At 32.2% G+C, this 17,687-nt stretch overlaps 1 pseudogene; it reads left to right on the top strand.

Moving 5' to 3' along the window:
- The first annotated feature begins 5,224 nt into the window (after nt 1-5,224).
- On the top strand, nt 5,225-17,452 carry LOC129297730 (protein ZINC INDUCED FACILITATOR-LIKE 1-like; annotated as a pseudogene).
- The last annotated feature ends 235 nt before the right edge of the window (nt 17,453-17,687 follow it).

Here is a 17,687-nt window from a genome sequence, read left to right as displayed (position 1 = left end):
ATAAATTCATCCCTCTTCCAAATCTTAAATTTTTTACCACTACAAACTCAGAAACCAAAGAGGGAGGATGACTGAGAAAAAATTTTAGAATACTTACTTAGTCTTGAAAAACTTGAAATCACACCCTAAATATCCTATTAAAAACTCTTACATTAAAAACTCAGATCTCCCACACCAGCGACTCACGCTCACTCTGCCTCAGCTCGCGCACGAAGGAAAGAATGAAGAAACGAAGGAAACAGGTGAGTTTTTATAAAAATTTAGTGAGTCTCACATTTTTTTTATTATTTCTTCTTTCCTCTCTCTTCTTTCTTTTTTTTTATTATTTTATATGTAATCATTATGCGGCCGTCGAAAGCAATCTCGTTCTTCTTCTTCTTCTTCCTTTTCTTTTTTTTAATACCTTTTCTTTTTTTATTATAATAATAATAATTTAATAATATTTTTTTATTATTTTTAATTAATTTTAATTTAATTTTTGTTTAATTTTAATTTAGAATTATATTCTAAGTTAGATTTAATAATCATCTCCTACTAATTTGCTTACCTTTAAATATTTTTTTAAAATTTCTATTAATCTAAATTAACTATTAAAATTTAAATTGTGATGTTACAAATACTCGAAATGAAATCAATTGAAAGTAATGAACAAACAACATACAATAGGGTAATGAACAGCTTAATGTTAGTTAATAAACAACAGTATATAAGGAAACAAACAACTTATATTAATGAACTATCTTTCAGTAGGGATAACTAGTTGATTTTCCTTAGCATTTTAATTTTATTATAGTGATCTTAGACCATGTGAAATTTTAGAGTTTCTCAGCCTTTCTTTTTAATTAAATTTGGTCAAGTGATCTAAATGATATTTTTTTAGGAAAACACTATGATAGGTCCCTATAGTTTCATATCTTTTTAGTTTTTGTGTTTTCATTGTTCTTGGTCCCTATAGTTTTATCTCGTTTTGGTTTTAGTCTTTAAAATTTGTTTTTGTTGTTCCTGGTCCTTATAATTTCTGTCGCCCAAAACTTTAGTCCCTCCTGTTATTAACGTCGTCAAAAATGCTGAGGTGTAATTAACACTATTAATTATTATGCAGAGGTATTATTCTTATACTTAGCTGGTACATAACTGGAATTAAGAAACCTTACACGATCAGTCATCACAACGTCTCCTCTACCCTAGCTCTCCTCTTTGCATCTCCTCCTAAGTTCATCGATCATATCTTCTCATTATGTCTTCCATTTGAAGCAGTTAAACGTATGTCTTTGAAGTAGTCCTTTCGCTCATGTCTGCAGTTTATCTTATGGGCTAGGGAAAATAAAAACCTAATGACTTATAATTCATTGCCAACTAAGCATAAGAGTAACATCTCTACATAATAATTAATGATATTAATTACACCTCAGTATTTTTTAGGTGTAATTAGGGATTAAAACAAACTTTAGGGACTAAAGTCAAAATGACATGAAACTATAGGAATCAAGAACAACGAAAACAAACTTCAAAGATTAAAACCAAAAAGACATGAAACTATAGGGACATATCATAGTGTTTTTTTTTTTTTTACATTCTATGGTCTCATCAAAAAGGCAATAAAATTGTTGTATTTTATTAATATTTTTAGGTACTTACTCAATACTCAATCTGTTTGTCGGTAAGTCCATGAGTGTAACATTTCTCATGAGTTTCTTGTTGATGTCAAATTGTCAATATCTATTGCATCACTTTTTTTTTCCTTTGACCTCATCTACTTTATCACTTCAATAATTAATATTCAAATTTAATTACCTTTTACTTAATTATATTATTTTTCCTTTAGTTTTATGGGTTAACGGACAAAAATACATTGAAATTTTTTTACAAAAAAACACTTGTTACCTTAAACTTTTGAAAAGAGTGAAATTTTGCACTACAATTAATATGATCATTTGTTGATCATTACTTTTAAAAAGATTCACATGTGATTCTAACCATGGTCTCAAATTCTAGCTCTTCTTCTAACTTCGCATTATTGGATGTAGACAAGATTAATAGTAAATCCGGTAATTCGGGCCAAGCCCGACGAGCTAGTCCGAATTGGCCCGAAAAATTTTAGGATCGGGCTTAAAAAAATGATATTTTTTTATATTCGGGCCTATTCGGGCCAAGCCCGTTCAGGTTCGGGCTTGGCTTGAATATCCGAATAAAACAATTATATTTTTTAAAAATATATAAAATATAATAAATATTAATTAATTCTTTAAGTTTTAGATCATTTTATACTAAAATACCATATATTTGAGTCCTAGACATCATTTAAGTTTTAAAAAAATATATTTTATATTTTTTATAAAATAAAATAATTAATTTCAAAGTAAAAAAATAATTAAAAATAATTTTAAAAATTAAATTCGGGTATTCGGGCCGCTCGAAGCCCGAAAGAATTCGGGTTGAGCTTGGCTATTCGGGCTTTTCAAGGAGTTGGGCCTGTTTGGGTTTGGGCTTATTCAGGCTGGGCCTATTTGGGCTTGGTCTGAATAGGCTCGGCCCGCCCGAATTTTCGACTTTAATTAATAGTGGGTGTGAGAAGTTGGGTATGCTCACTCGTCAATTTCATCAAGTCCGTGTGTAATCTCTAGCGATTGAGGAAGAGAAGATGATTGAGTAAGAAGAAAAGCTGGAGATAACTAAGGAATAAGAGAGCCATGTGTATATATATATTTTTTTAATTTTTTAAAAATGTCACACGGTAGCCAAGTGATAGTTAAAGTTAAACACACGATTAATTAATGGTCAACATTGATGACAGAGCAAAATTACTTGATTTTTTAAAGTTTCATGATAAAATTATTCTAAAAAAAATTTAAGATACTAAGTGCTCCTAAAAAAAATAATCTTAAGACATTTTTACCCTTTTAACTCCAATTTCATTACACAAAGCAACTAAGCTCTACTCAATCATTTTTTTTACCTAATTCAAACCCACTTTATCACTTCAAATAGTATATTTTAAGATGATAATATAATTTTTATTCCTATATATATTTGAAGGAGTTATTTATTTGATCTTTTGAGATAAATTAATTTGAGTGAGCAAGTTTAAACCTAAGTCAAGCTCAAACTTAAGGTCAAGCTCAAGCCCGCTCTATCATTTCATTTTAATATTTAACGTTTTGTTAATTTATCTAAGTCATTTTTAATATTTTAAAATAAATTAATGCTGTTAAATTACACGACTGATGGAATGATATGTGATGTGACAACTATGCAGAGCGTGAAGAGCAGCTAATTTTGTCGGATAAATAGTCAATATCAACTTTATCATAGATCTTTGACTCTATCTATTTGATCACTTTAATAATGTTCAAATTTCATTATATATCTTAATTAATTAGCTTCATTATCAAACAAACAAGGTCTACTATGTCTTTTTTTAAATAAAAAAATTCACTTTTATCACCTGCGCCTTCTAGTTCATTTTGAGCGGTATAGAGTTATAGACTATGAAAAGCTGTTCCAGTATTTTGTCCTATTTATAAAAATTAAATCCTGAAGTAAATTTTACAATATTATTTCAATCTTTATATTGAGTCCATCTAATTTTAAAAAAAATCAATTTATGTTAATATAAATTCAAAAAATAATAAATAATTATACTGATAAATATTTTTTTGGAAAATTTTTTTGCATAAATCAAGAGCATTACCTCATTCATATTCTCTTTAATAAAATTACATCAATTCAATTAATATTTTTTTGGGAAAATAAAAATCAAGGAGCTTTAGAGCAACTTTTTCACAAAAAATGACCAAAACATTTTGATTTTACATGGCAAGTCTAGAGTACTAAAAAGTAAATAAATTTGGGTGTAAAATGACGAGCCTGTTTGTTTATTATTTTTAAAAATTGTTTTTTATTTTAGCATTTTTAAAACAAAAAAACTTGTTTGGTTATGATATTTAAATTTTTATTTTGAAAACAGTTTTAATTTTTTTTTAAATACAAGAAAACCAAAACAATTTTTAACTGTTTTTATTCATTTTTTTTAGTTTTTCAGTGAAAAATGGAAAACAAGAAATGATAATTGTTCTCGTTAATGACAAACATTGTAATTTTGTCTCAATAAAAAAAAATCACCTATCTCATAAGTTTACAAAACTATTTTTGAATTACTATTATCAAATAAGTTTTTTTTATTTGTTCTCAAAAACAAATTTTAAAATTGTTTTATAAAACAATTTTTGAAAACAAAAACTAAAAACAACAATCAAACGAGCCCAAAAAGTACCTTTTTTTAAACCCCACAATCATTGGCTTCGGTAACCAATTAACTTAAATGGAAAAGGTGACCATCAAAGAAAACGACTTGTAGTATGATTAAACAGACTTTGTAACTTGATGGCTATAATATTTTTAGGTAGCCAAAGGATCATGGATGCAAGCTCCCTAGGCCACCCGGCTATCTTTACTATTTAAATTAGCGACCATGATTGTGGGGTTAACTTTTAAAAAAAGGGTATTTTTATCATTTTACATTTAAATTTATTTACAATTTAGCCCTCTGATCCTGCAATCTAAAATTAGAATATTTTGATTTTTTTATTTTTTACTAAAAAGTTTTTCACGGGTCAATGATTGTGATTTTTTCTTAGTTTTAGTGATTTTTTTTTTGGAAATAGAGTGCCTTTTTAAATTCCCAGTATTTTCTCTTTTTACATCATTATGAATGAAGGGAGAGTAAAAAATATAATAAATTAAAATAATAAAAAATAACATAAATAAGATATAATTATAAAAGATTAAATTGAATTTTACCTGACATATTTTTATTAGATAATATATAAATAATGATGCACTATGATTATGCAATAATTTTCTTTATAGGTGATTTATAAATAATTTGACTTTTGTAAATTTTATATTGTACATAGCATTTCACATGTTTAAAATTAATTAATTAATTTTAAATTTTAGTATCTTAATACAAATATGAAATTTTTACTACTAAAATTTTGAAGTTTTTGGAGACTGAGATTGAATTGATCTTTGAAATCCTGCACTCATTCCTCCCCTTATTTTCCACTCAATATATTAAAATATTAAAAAAAAAAATAGAATCGGAGCATAGCGCGGGTCAATTTGTTGTGGCGCGAAAGTCCTCGTGAGTCTTTGAATGATTCTGCGACAGTTAGATAAGAACTAATTCTTCGAGGAGTGTCTCCAATTATTTTTCTTTCAAACAGTATCAACTTTCCATTTGTTATTATTTCTCTCCAATCAATCATACATCGCCATGGACTTTCTTTCATATGCTATTGTTTTCTCCAATACACACAGCAAGCTTCTTCACCATCTCCTCCAGCAATTTCTCCAGAACTCTGTAAGTTTCTTCTTTTAGTTTTCGTCTCACGTTCTGGTTCTTCGCTTCCGTGGTCTTGGAAACAAGCAAAACGCCCTCATTATTTCTCAGATGTCTTCTTCTGATTTTAATTTCTGGAGGGTTTTAGCGTTTTCTGAATCGGGCAAAAAAAATCTAAATGTTTAGGAAGCAGAATTTCGCGGAAATCGAATATGACGGACGATTATAATGAAGATAGCAGCAGTAGAGAGCCATTGCTGAAGATTCGGTACTACGAGAACTGCCCAGGGTGTAAGGTGGATCGAGCCAAAGAAATGAACCGAGGATCACCAGTGAAGTATCTTTTCTATATATGGATGCTAACTATGTGCGCCAGTAAGTATTTAAGTTAACAATCTAACATTCTCAAACTTATTTTTGTCCAGTCAGAAGAATCAATGTGATCTTGAAGTGCTTCATTCATATGTTTTTGAAATTTGAACTACGTTGACCTATTTTGATCGCTATATGACTATATGTGCTACTGCTACCACATGTAGTGATTGGCAACAAGAGAAGAGGTTTCTTTGTAGTGAAATTATGGGGAAAATGACAAGGACGAAGCGCGCCACTCAACTCCTAATTTAAGAAATGACAATTAAGGACTAAGGTTCTTTATTGATTCATAAAGAAAAATGATATGAACCAAAATGTCTCTCTGCTCGACTGAAATTTGGGAATCCAAAAATGGAGCTTTAGATAAACTGACTTTACTTTCGTTATTTACAATTAAACTTTCGATTTTTGTATTCGAATTTTTGGGCATTTTGTTGTTTTTTTAGACGTAAAATACTTTATTTTTAATTTGAGATATTTGACTGTCTTTATGTCTCTAGCAAGGTCCTTGCATGTCATTTTTCCAAAATTATAATGGGCTTCTCAACTTTGGTTGATTTGAATCGGAGGTCATTGGCTGCCTATGAAATTTAAGAAATGAGAAGTCCCTTGGTTCTTCGGTTCAGTTCAGCAGAAAAAAATTTAATTCATAAGCTAATCCTTTGATTTATATTATCTTTTCCCCCGATTTTGTGATAGCAACATATTGTTCCTTTAAATTCAAGAAGACCTTCTTGGCTTTTGTTTGAATATTATGGTGTTTTTCTAATTCTTCCACTCAGTTTGAAAGCCCAAAATTAATCTAAATCTAATTATTGTTCGTGTTTTTTCTTCCTTTCTTTTTTTTGGAGAGAGGAGAAATCCTTGATGACTGATTTAAGTCACGAAATAGTTTCAAGACAAACAAAAGCTTACTTTTTCTTTTTCAATCGAGTATTTATTATCAAACTGTATATGTTTTTATACAACTATTTGGTCAAAGGTTCAACATTATCAAGTTCACTTAAAGGTAGTTCTCCCGATGTGATTTTTTCCACCCACGATTTGTGTGCATAAACTTTTTAGTCATCAGTTAGTTTGATGTTGTTTTTCATTTTTTCCCTTTCTTGTTGAGCACCTCATTTGTTTTTCTTTTCTTGTGCTTTGTACAGCGCTGCCTATAACATGTATCTTTCCATTCCTTTATTTCATGGTGAGTTTGGTTTTTTCATTTGCCTTTACTGCTACCTTCTTGATGCGCTATATTATAGCCATGGATGGCAGATTTTTCTTTTTCTTTTTTGTGTTTGGATATTGTACATTATTAAGTTCAACATCAATTTTTTTTTTATGTTTTATTTTCTCCTTATTTAATAAAAAAAAAATTAAGTGCCTGCTCCTTTTTAACGTGCACGTCAGGTATTGAAAGCGAGTGCCTCTTGATCCAATTTTTTTGTTATACATAGATGGGATTTTTTCCCCTTTTGGATATCCTTGATTTATTATTTCAATTTCAATTTTTCATGCTTTATTTTTAATATGCACATTAAGTTTTGAAAGCGGCAGCCACTTGCTTCAAGATGGGAACAAAATCTAGTAAGCAGTTGATTTGATTAATTTTCTTGAGGTTAATATTTTTTATTTTCCTAATAAATTTTGGCATTTGAATAAATATATTGAAGTATCGATACGTAATAAAAATCTTTTACAAGTTGGACTATTCATAATGGCGGCTCATTCCTTAAACTTTATGCAAATGCATGAGAAAATCTGTCTAGTCTATATTTACATCTTCCAATTTGTTGGTCTGTAGCTGGAGAAACTTTAGCAGATAATCCTTGTTTCGTTTCTTTTTGTTTTTTTGAAAAATGATGAACTATAAGTATACACCACCCCCTCATTTCCTTCGTAGCTTGGGGGGGGGGGGGAGCATTTTGTGCAAGCAGTAAGATTTTTTTTTTTTTTTTTGGGACGCCTACTAGTCTACTATTGTTGACTAAAACGGGAATTTAATTTCTTGAAATTTCATGAATGACTTACTGGTGGGATGGTTGAAAAACGTATGTATTTGAATAAGGGAAAAACTTATATACTTAGCTTTATGTACTTGAGATGCTTGTTTACAATTAAATCAAGACATGTGGATCATTTATATCTTATTTATTTTATAACAAATCTTGTCATTAAGATTATAAACACATTAAAATCCACTTGTTTTAATTTAGTTGGATGATATAGTACATTAAGTATATAGGGCTAAGTACTTAAGTGTTGCCCGTTGAATAATCCTAAATGGTATTAGTTGAAGTGCAGCTGGGTAGTGCCTTGGTAAATGTTGAGGAACATTTATCTCTAGAAGAGACCGCTACAACAAATCTCAATTCAGGCAGGCTATCAAATGGTCTAATTGATCACTTGAACTGTTAAAAAGTATTGCTTTACCTTCTACGTTCTTTATGAAATAACTCAAGAAATAAAGCTTTGGTTAGTCTTTATAAACTATATTACTTCTTACTTTACTTTTGATCATCCAGGAGCATTCTCATACTCCAGTGTGTAAGATGAATTATTAAAAAAAAAAAGAAAATTACTCGCAGGTAAGAGATTTTGGTGTTGCAAAAACGGAGGCAGACATTGGCTCCTATGCTGGCTATCTAGGTAAAGTTCCTTTTAGTCCTTCCATTCCATTGATGTCTATTAGAGGGATTTATAAGATCTTAAAATGCTGATCTCCATAAGAATTATGTTGTAGGCTCTTCATTCATGCTTGGCAGAGGATTGACATCTGTAGCCTGGGGGATAGTGGCTGATCGTTATGGTCGAAAATATACTATAGTCATAGGAACTATAGTAGTGTAAGTACACTACCCCTGATTTGGATGATTTCTTTTAAGCTCTAAAATATAATAGAGAATAAAAAAAATATTGTTTGGAGAAATGAAATTATGGAAGACTTACTCCAGGCACGAAAAAGGAGAGTTAAATACATAGAAAATCGGTGATTATTTAGTTCATGTTGGGACTTTTTTCTTTTATATATATTTTGATTGTGTATTCTCTGCTTTATTTATTTTATTTTAGTTCTTGTAATGATCTTCCTATAAATAGTTCTTTAACTAATTGTATGTCAGTTTTTTGAGACTAGTTAAAATAAGGTTGTCTTGGTAGTTTCTCTCCTTACTTCATCCATTGTTTTTTTTCCCTTTCGTTATGTCATTCCTCTTTACAATACCATGTCAATGAAGTTATCCATATTGATATTGATTATGATTTGAGTTCAGTGTTGTTTTTAACACACTATTTGGCCTAAGCACGAGCTTTTGGATGGTGTTATCACAAGATTTCTTCTTGGAAGCTTAAATGGTTCACTTGGGACAATCAAGGTACCATTTATGGATGTACCAGATAAGAACAGTTTGTTGAGTGAACTGTTTTTTTTGTCATTAAAAGATAGACTATCTCTATTTGGTCCTCCAAAGTTTTAAGGTGTCATTTTACTTGTTCAAAGGATAACTTGTCTTCAATAACGTTTTCACAATAAGCATGTTAATAAATAACTGACAGAGAAGGGTGACTTTTCTTTATGAAGACCTGATGTGATCGTTAAGTGCCTAATCGTCATTTAAAACATGCACATAACAGCGCACCATGCTGTTTTGCTGCAGTATCAAGGTTGAAGATAATTGGGCATCTAATGGCCTTATTAACTACACATTAACCCATATCATCCACTTTGTTCGTTCTTTTTTTAAAGGGCTTATTGTGAGGACGGTATTGAAGATGGAAAGCTCTTTGGAGGACGTCAATGGGACATTCAAACTTCGGGAGACCAAATTGGGATTGAGTGTATCTTTTGACTTTTGAGGTCTAAAATATCAATTCACTCAAATTTTCATTTGATAGCACCAGGCCTCAATGAGAAGTTGAATTTGCATACTTGAAGTCAGTCCATCATTTTATTTTTTCTTTACAATAGCCTGTTCTGTTGTGTAACAACATTTAGTGCCACTAGGCTTTTGCCACTGAAATCTTTCGAGAAGAACACCAGGCTCAAGGACTCGCTACTGTAAGCATAGTTTACTTTGGTCTACTAATAGTTCCTATATGTACTTGTTATTTATGATAATTTGATTGTGTGATATGGTTTCAGTTCAGTTCAGCTTGGGGCATAGCTTTAGTCCTTGGTCCAGCATTGGGAGGTTATTTGGCTCAGGTACTTTTTTCCTTGCCCTGTGCAGCAAACTAGATCTTGAGAACAGGTGGCTTTTTCAGAGGGGCATGAGATGATTTTTTTTGTGCTGAGAAACCCAAAGCCGAATTTCTAATGGATTAGGTGTTTATCGCTATCTACAATTTAAATTCATTGTCATCTAAAGTAATTGTAATCAACTTATCCTTGCTCTTTATCAATAGTTGGTCTCTATCTCTCTTCTTCTTATTTTATTAGAGAGAGAGAGAGAGAGAGAGAGAGAGAGAGTTTACAGGTGTCTGTAAGCCTTCTCATTCATCATACTTCCCAAACTGTTCGTTGCATGTATGTGGAAACATGCCCAGGAGCGCACTTACCAATTGTTCTTCTAATAATTTGGAATTTGGTATTGCAGCCAGTAGAGAAATATCCACATGTATTTCCAGAAGGCTCCTTATTTGATAAGTGAGTATACTTGGTCCTGATTTTAAATAATAACAATAGCTTTTGCTTTTGACAAAAAAAAAAAAACATTAGTTTTTTGGCTTCCTTTTTATTCAATTTTTCTTTCATTGTTCATTTTGATTTTCTTGTTGATATGCTGATATATATATATATTGTCCCAAAACAAATGGCTCACAGGTTCCCGTTCTTCTTGCCCTGCTTTGTAATTTCAGCCTTTGCACTTGCTGTGTTAGTTTCCTGCATCTGGCTCCCGGTATGCATATCCATACAACTTGGAATGCCTATCTATATATTAATATATCTGTTGCAAACCTTACTGTTTATAAGCGATGAATAGTGTAGCTTTCTCCTTAGGTTACATGTAATGCACAAGACTTGAGGTCTAGTTAATAATACAGAGGGTAGTACAAACGGTAAAGTGTAATCAGATGCAAAAATGTATTTTTCATCCGTCCTTATTGAGCATAACTCTTTTAAATTGGGATTCATGCCAACCATGAATAATTAGGATGATTTGTGCTCTGCCTAATTTAAGAGATATAATATAATATACTATTCATTTAAGGGATCTCTGCGTATAAACATATAATATACTAAAAGTAGAACACTAGAATTATATGTACTGTATCTTGAGCTGTTTATTTTTGTCAAAAAGTCTGCCTTCTGTGTCACCAACGGCTACATTCTGATGTTAGTATTTTCTTTGTAAAATCTGCAGGAAACATTGCACAAACACAATGTTAGCAATGAGTCCAATAAGGATGCGGAAGCTTTAGAAAATGAAAACAACAACAACAACAACAAGCCTTTATCCCACTAGGTGGGGTCGGCTACATGGATTGCAAGACGCCATTGTGCTCTATCATTTATTAAGCTTTTAGAAATATTATTAATTAAGAGATCACGTTCAACAACTTCCAAGAGTGTTCTCTTAGGCCTTCCTCTACCTCTCTTAATCGGACTCAAAGTTATATGTTCCACTCTTCTCACTGGTGCCTCCCTTGGTCTACTTTGTACATGCCCAAACCATCTCAACTGATTTTCTACCATTTTTTCCTCAATAGGTGCCACCCTCACTTTTTCACGTATGTGCTCATTTCGAATTTTATCTTTACGTGTATGTCCGCACATCCATCGTAACATTCTCATCTCTGCTACTCCAACTTTATACTCTTGCTGTCCCGTTAGAGCCCAGCATTCACTACTATATAACATTGCCGGTCTGATAGCAGTACGATAAAACTTTCCTTTAAGTTTATTAGGCACCTTACGGTCACAAATAACTCCTTTAGCTTTTCTCCAATTAAACCACCCAGCTTGAATTCTATGCGAAATATCTCCACTAATTTCGCCATCATTTTGAATAATGGCTCCCAAATATCTAAACTTTTCCACTTGAGGTATGATTTGATCTCCCAATTTCACTTCCAAATTATTTTCGAATAGTCTTTTACCAAATTTACAATATAAATATTCCGTCTTACTTCTACTCAGACGAAAACCTTTCGACTCCAATGTCCTCCTCCATAACTCAAGTTTGCAATTAACCTCTTCTCTTGTCTCTGCTATAAGAACTATATCATCCGCGAAGAGCATACATTTCGGGATTTCCTCTTGAATATGTTCCGTCAAAACATTTAAAATCAAGTTGAACAAATAAGGACTCAGAGATGATCCCTGATGTAGTCCAATCTTGATAGGAAAATCCTTTGTTTGACCACAAGGCGTTCTTATACTAGTTTTTACCCCCTCATACATATCTTGTATGGCTTTAATATAAGCAATCCGTACTCCCTTTTTTTTCCAACGCTTTCCAAAGCACTTCTCTTGGTATACGGTCATAAGCTTTTTCCAAATCAATAAAAACCATGTGTAGATCTTTATCTTTACAACGATACTTTTCCATTAATCCCCTAGTATAAATTGCCTCTGTAGTTGATCTACCTGGTATAAAACCAAATTGATTCTCAGAAATACTTGTCTCCAATCTCAACCTGTGCTCAATTCTTTCTCCCACAATTTCATTGTGTGGCTCATGAGTTTAATCCCTCTATAGTTAGTACAATTCTGAATATCTCCTTTATTTTTATAAATAGGAATTAATGTACTTCTCCTCCACTCATCAGGCATTTTCTTGGACCGTAAAATCACATTAAATAATTTAGTTAACCATCTCACCCCTTCTTCACCTAAACATTTCCACGCTTTAGAAAATGAAGTCACAGAAAAAACAGTTCAGAAAAGTGGAAATATCCTCCTGAATTGGCCCTTGATGTCATCCATCATTGTTTATTGTGTTTCTCGCTGCATGATATAGCTTATACAGAGGTATGCCATCTTACTTAATATTGGGTCGATAGTAAATTGTTCAAATATATCGTCCATCATGAAATACCGTTCTATAACTTCCTTAGATATGTCTTTCTTAAATCTCTCTCGATATTTTTACATATGGCTAAAGACGATCGGTTGAACTCTCTTAACTAGTTCTTCTAGAGTGGCCTTATTTGCACATGTTTAAATCACTTTAATCAAATTTCTACCATTTTCTCCTTGATAGGCACCCCTAGTGATAAGTGTCTTACTAGAGGCAGCTCTTTATGGGGCTGAAGACAATTTACTTAACTCTCTTATCCAACGCCTCTAGGAGCTTTCTTTGCAAATTCTCAAATCAACTTAATCAATTCTTACCATTTTCTCCTTAGTAGGTGCCACACAATTTTTCCTTGACCACATATTGATCTTAACATTCTCATCTTTGCTATCCCTATTTTTGGCCATTCTTGCCTCTTCAATGCCCAACATTTCTTACCATTTTCTCCTTAGTAGGTGCCACACCAATTTTTCCTTGACCACATATTGATCTTAACATTCTCATCTTTGCTATCCCTATTTTTTGGCCATTCTTGCCTCTTCAATGCCCAACATTCGTTAACTAAATAGCACCAATGGTCTTATAGCGACTCACTAAAACTTTCTTTTGCGCTTTGTAGTTATTTTGCAGTGAAAAATAACTTCCTTTTAAGCTTGATTCTTGAAAAATGCTGTGATTGATTATCAAATCGATACTCCTTGACACAATCTTTGAAAAAGTTCATGTAGCATTGAATTGTTAATGAACCCGTCCTTGTGGAGCAAAATGAGGTTCTTGCATTTTTTTCTTGAGGCTATAAGTTAGCACTGTTTTACTTTCTGCAGGTTTCTCATTATGGGCTGTCAGTCCTCTAGAGCTGGGGGGTTTGAACTTTACAACGGATGATGTTTGGTGATGTTCTTTCAATATCAGGTTTATCCTTGATGACAATGAATTTCCAGATATATACATTACTGTTGTAAATTGGACTTACTTCCTAACCTTCCAACCCCAAACATTATACATAAACATAACCGCTTGCATGAGATCCTATATACTATGCATATCATGTAATCCAATCTTGTTGAGTAAACTTTTTGGCCAAAAAAAAAAAAATCTTGTTGAGTAAATTTCAGTTATTTAATTTTCAAACGTTGGTAACTAAAGAGTAAGATGCTTTTAGACGATTACCTGAACTTTGGTATTTTGTTGAGAAAATTTTGATGAAGTTTCTTTAGTGTTTCTTATCAACTTCTTCAAAGAAAACATAACTTGCAGTGCAAATTTTAAAAGCGTCAATCACGTAGTGCTAGACTATAAATCAAATTGTTTGATAAAATTGTTTTTGACTGAACCTCTTTTATGAATGTAGATTTGTTCAGACTTCCTTGATACTCATACAAGAAAAATCAGCAAGTACAACATATATGAAAAATTCAACTAGTTTAAGATAGAAAAGATGTGCACTTCAATGATATAATTGTGTTTTCTTGCTTCCCATGTATTGATGTATTTATCACGTAGAGATTATGCTGATTAGCATTGAACATTGGTCAACTGGTTAGGATTTGCTCTTTTGCTCTGTCAAATCTTCCTTTATTCACCTATGGAGAAAGCATTTGGACCCATTAATCTTGCTCGCATTGCAGCGGTGAGCTTTCACTATCATGCAATAGTTACTGTGATGCAGCATTTTCCTTGTCAGTATTTTTTAATCTCTACCATTTTTTGGGTACCACGTGCAGGCTTTATCCATCCCTCTCTTGCAAAGTTACCCTTTCATAGCGATGTTATCTGGCTTCACACTGCATCTAGTGATAACTATTGCTTCCGTCTTTATGTTATGTTTCCCTGTAAGTGCATCTGTTTCTTGATTTCACCAACCAGATTGTTACATCGAGGGGTTAAGGTGAAGTAAAATGGCTGGCATAGAATAATCTTTATAGGTTGCCAGAAAATTAACACAATAAATTGTAGTTGCTTGTATAAGTATCATGTAATGGCATGTCGTGTCTAACACAAGTTTCTGATTGTTTGACGATGATGCAACTCTCTTTTGAAGTGTTCATGCTTCATAAGTTGTACTTTTTCAGTATAAAAGAAAAGGAAAAAATAGAGAGAAGAGAAGAAGGCGATTGTTGTCTTAACATGTAACAATGCCAAAAACAGCATACTATCTCCTTCACGAAACATATATCTACATAATGATCTTCCTGATTGTTAATTTTTTTCTTTGCCAGACAATAATTGATACCAGTTTATTCCTTTTGCAAAACAGAGCAGTGGTAAATTCTTCATGTTCAGTTCATTATTTAATGTTACTTTTTTCTTCTTCCTTATAGAAGTTATGAGATCATCATGATTGAGTTGGGCTAATATGGTTGTTGATTGGGGAAAAAAAGGAACAACACCAAAGAGGAGCGGCTAATGGTATTGCTATGACAGCTATGTCACTTTTCAAAGCAGTTGGCCCTGCTGGAGGTGGAGCAGTGTAAGTGTGCATTTATTTCTTTTTCCCTGTTTTTGTTTTTGAATGGATTTTCATTTTTAGCCCCAAAAAAAAAAAAGTGCTAACAAAGGTTAGCTCAATATCGGTTGGATCAAGCCACATTGACCAAACGGTCTGTGGTTTGATTTCTTCCCCTAATGATCTATGATCTGCAATCCTATGTTGGTAGTCATATACCAAGTTCTCTGCATGTTGCCTTGGAGCTAGAACAGCTTATTTACTTTTTTCGTCAACCAAAAGGTTTTTATTTCACCAAAAATAAAGAAAAAAATTGTAAATGTGAATTGGTGGGAGTTTTTCATTAATTAACCTGAGACTCTATGGGTGATTTTAAGTCCAGAAGTCTTTTACCGTTGATGTTCTATGTATAATCTGTTAGATTGATCTGATTCTTATCTGTCTGAAAGTTGCTAGGTCTTTTATCATATTTCTAAAAGTGCCAGTTCAAACTTTCTGTTGTTTAAGGAGAATATATCTTAAAGGAACAATCTTGGTCTTCTTTTGCTTGGAGAGTTTTTAGAGGTTATAATGAAAATGGAGAAACACATTTCTGTTAACATGCCTTCTCCATAACATGCAAATGCAATATTTTATGGTAGTGTTTGGATTGACAGATTTGGATTTAAATTTTATATTTGAAATCTTATATTTTAAATTCATGTATTTAAAATCTTTTGTTTGTGTAGTTTAAAAATTTTCAAATAAAAAAGATAGATGGTTGAGATTCAAAACAAAAATGAAAAATAGAAAAAAAAGTTTATCTTTATTTTTTATAGACAAGAGACTAGAATGAAATATAAGAAAAAAATATGAAAGTTATAGAGACATTAATAGTGGAAACACGAAGAGAATGACATGTTTGAAGTGACTGAAATTTCAAGTAACTAGGGTATAGAGGAAATTTGAAATTACAAAGAAATTGCAACAAGAATGGATTTGAATTTGAATTAAAATCCAAATTCATGAATTTTGTTGTATCTAAATGAGGGATTTAAACTAAATCCAAATTCAAATCTAAATTCTTATTAATCCAAACGTGCCATAAAACTTATCTGTAGTTCACTAATTACGATCTTGTCGATGCAGATTAACTTGGTCGCAAAAGCGGTTAATGCTTCTTTCCTTCCGGGTATGGTGCTCATTTAATCTTTTTGTGCTGCACTCTGTTTCATATTCTGTTTCAAGACTTGAAAGAGTGAGGGAAAATGCTTAGGTACATTGCTTTTTTGATTTTCGAGATAAAGTTCTTGAATGAGAAAATAAAATGCATACATTTTTTACTACTCAACACCATGTCATGGAATATGGCATGCATCTCTTATTTTATTATTAATTAACACCGTACACATCTTCCTTTCTTGTAAATCCCATCCATATTTACTGTAAAACTATGGTGAAAAAATATCTAAGTTAATCCGTTGTTAATTGAGTGTGTTGTGGGCCTGTTGACAGTAGTGAAAACTTTTTGGCGGTGCACCTCTGCCTAGGTCTGAGGCTTGGGTCACTTTTTTCTGTTTGGTTTGATTTATTTTTTTTAATTGTTATTTTGCCTATTAAAATACAAATTAATGAAAAAAATAAATATAAGCATAATTACATTCAATTTTATTAAAATCTTTCCCAATTAGGACCTGACATGGCAGGCACACAAGTTAATTGGTGGTAGATTTTTTTTTTTTTTTTAATGATCTGCCAGAGAAAGTTATTTGTTAATGAAGAATCATGAGAAGCTTTATTTTGTCTCAATAGTCTTAACTTTTTCAATAAAGAGCACTTCATATTTAGGCATTTGATCCCCCCTCATGTCTCTATTCCTTTTTAATTAGTCTTCTAATCGCTTAATGTCCCGTGCAATGCGCGGGCTAAAAACTAGTTTTTTCTTATTTCTCACATCTCTTTAATAGTAAAAAAAAAAAAAAGAAATCCGCATGGAAATGCACCAGATCCATTCCCATATGTCTTGACTGCATATATTAGAATATCCATCCCTTGTTTCATAGAAGTAGCTCAGTAGCTGCAATTCTGTAAGCTTACTAACGTTGGGACATTTAACCACAGGTACTCATTTGGTGTTTTTTGTGCTGAACCTAGTGGAAGCACTGGGCCTGCTGATGATGTTCAAACCATTCCTGGCTGAGAAAAAGACAACCCCATCACAGCGGTCATAATGATGTTAATAACATGTTTCATAACCATGCAGTGATGAAGCAATCATCAATCCTGAGATATTTTTGTGAAGGGGATGCTACTGGCTAATTAATAGGACCAATATATATATATATATATATATATGCATGCATGCATGTACCAGCCTTTCCTGCGGATTTCTGGTATGTTGTTGGTCATTCCATTAGAGGTGCACATAGGCAGGGTTGGGTTGGACAAGACCCTGCCCGATGCCCAGCCTGAAGAATGTTTTGCAGCCTGATGCCCAGCCCTACCCGTAAAAATACTCTATTAATTTGGGTTGGGC

Source organism: Prosopis cineraria, unplaced genomic scaffold, assembly GCF_029017545.1.
Source record: "Prosopis cineraria cultivar Desert tree isolate PC_DT_omini unplaced genomic scaffold, ASM2901754v1 PC600, whole genome shotgun sequence".
Taxonomy (NCBI): Eukaryota; Viridiplantae; Streptophyta; class Magnoliopsida; order Fabales; family Fabaceae; genus Prosopis; species Prosopis cineraria.
This window is presented reverse-complemented; position numbering and strand designations above follow the sequence as displayed.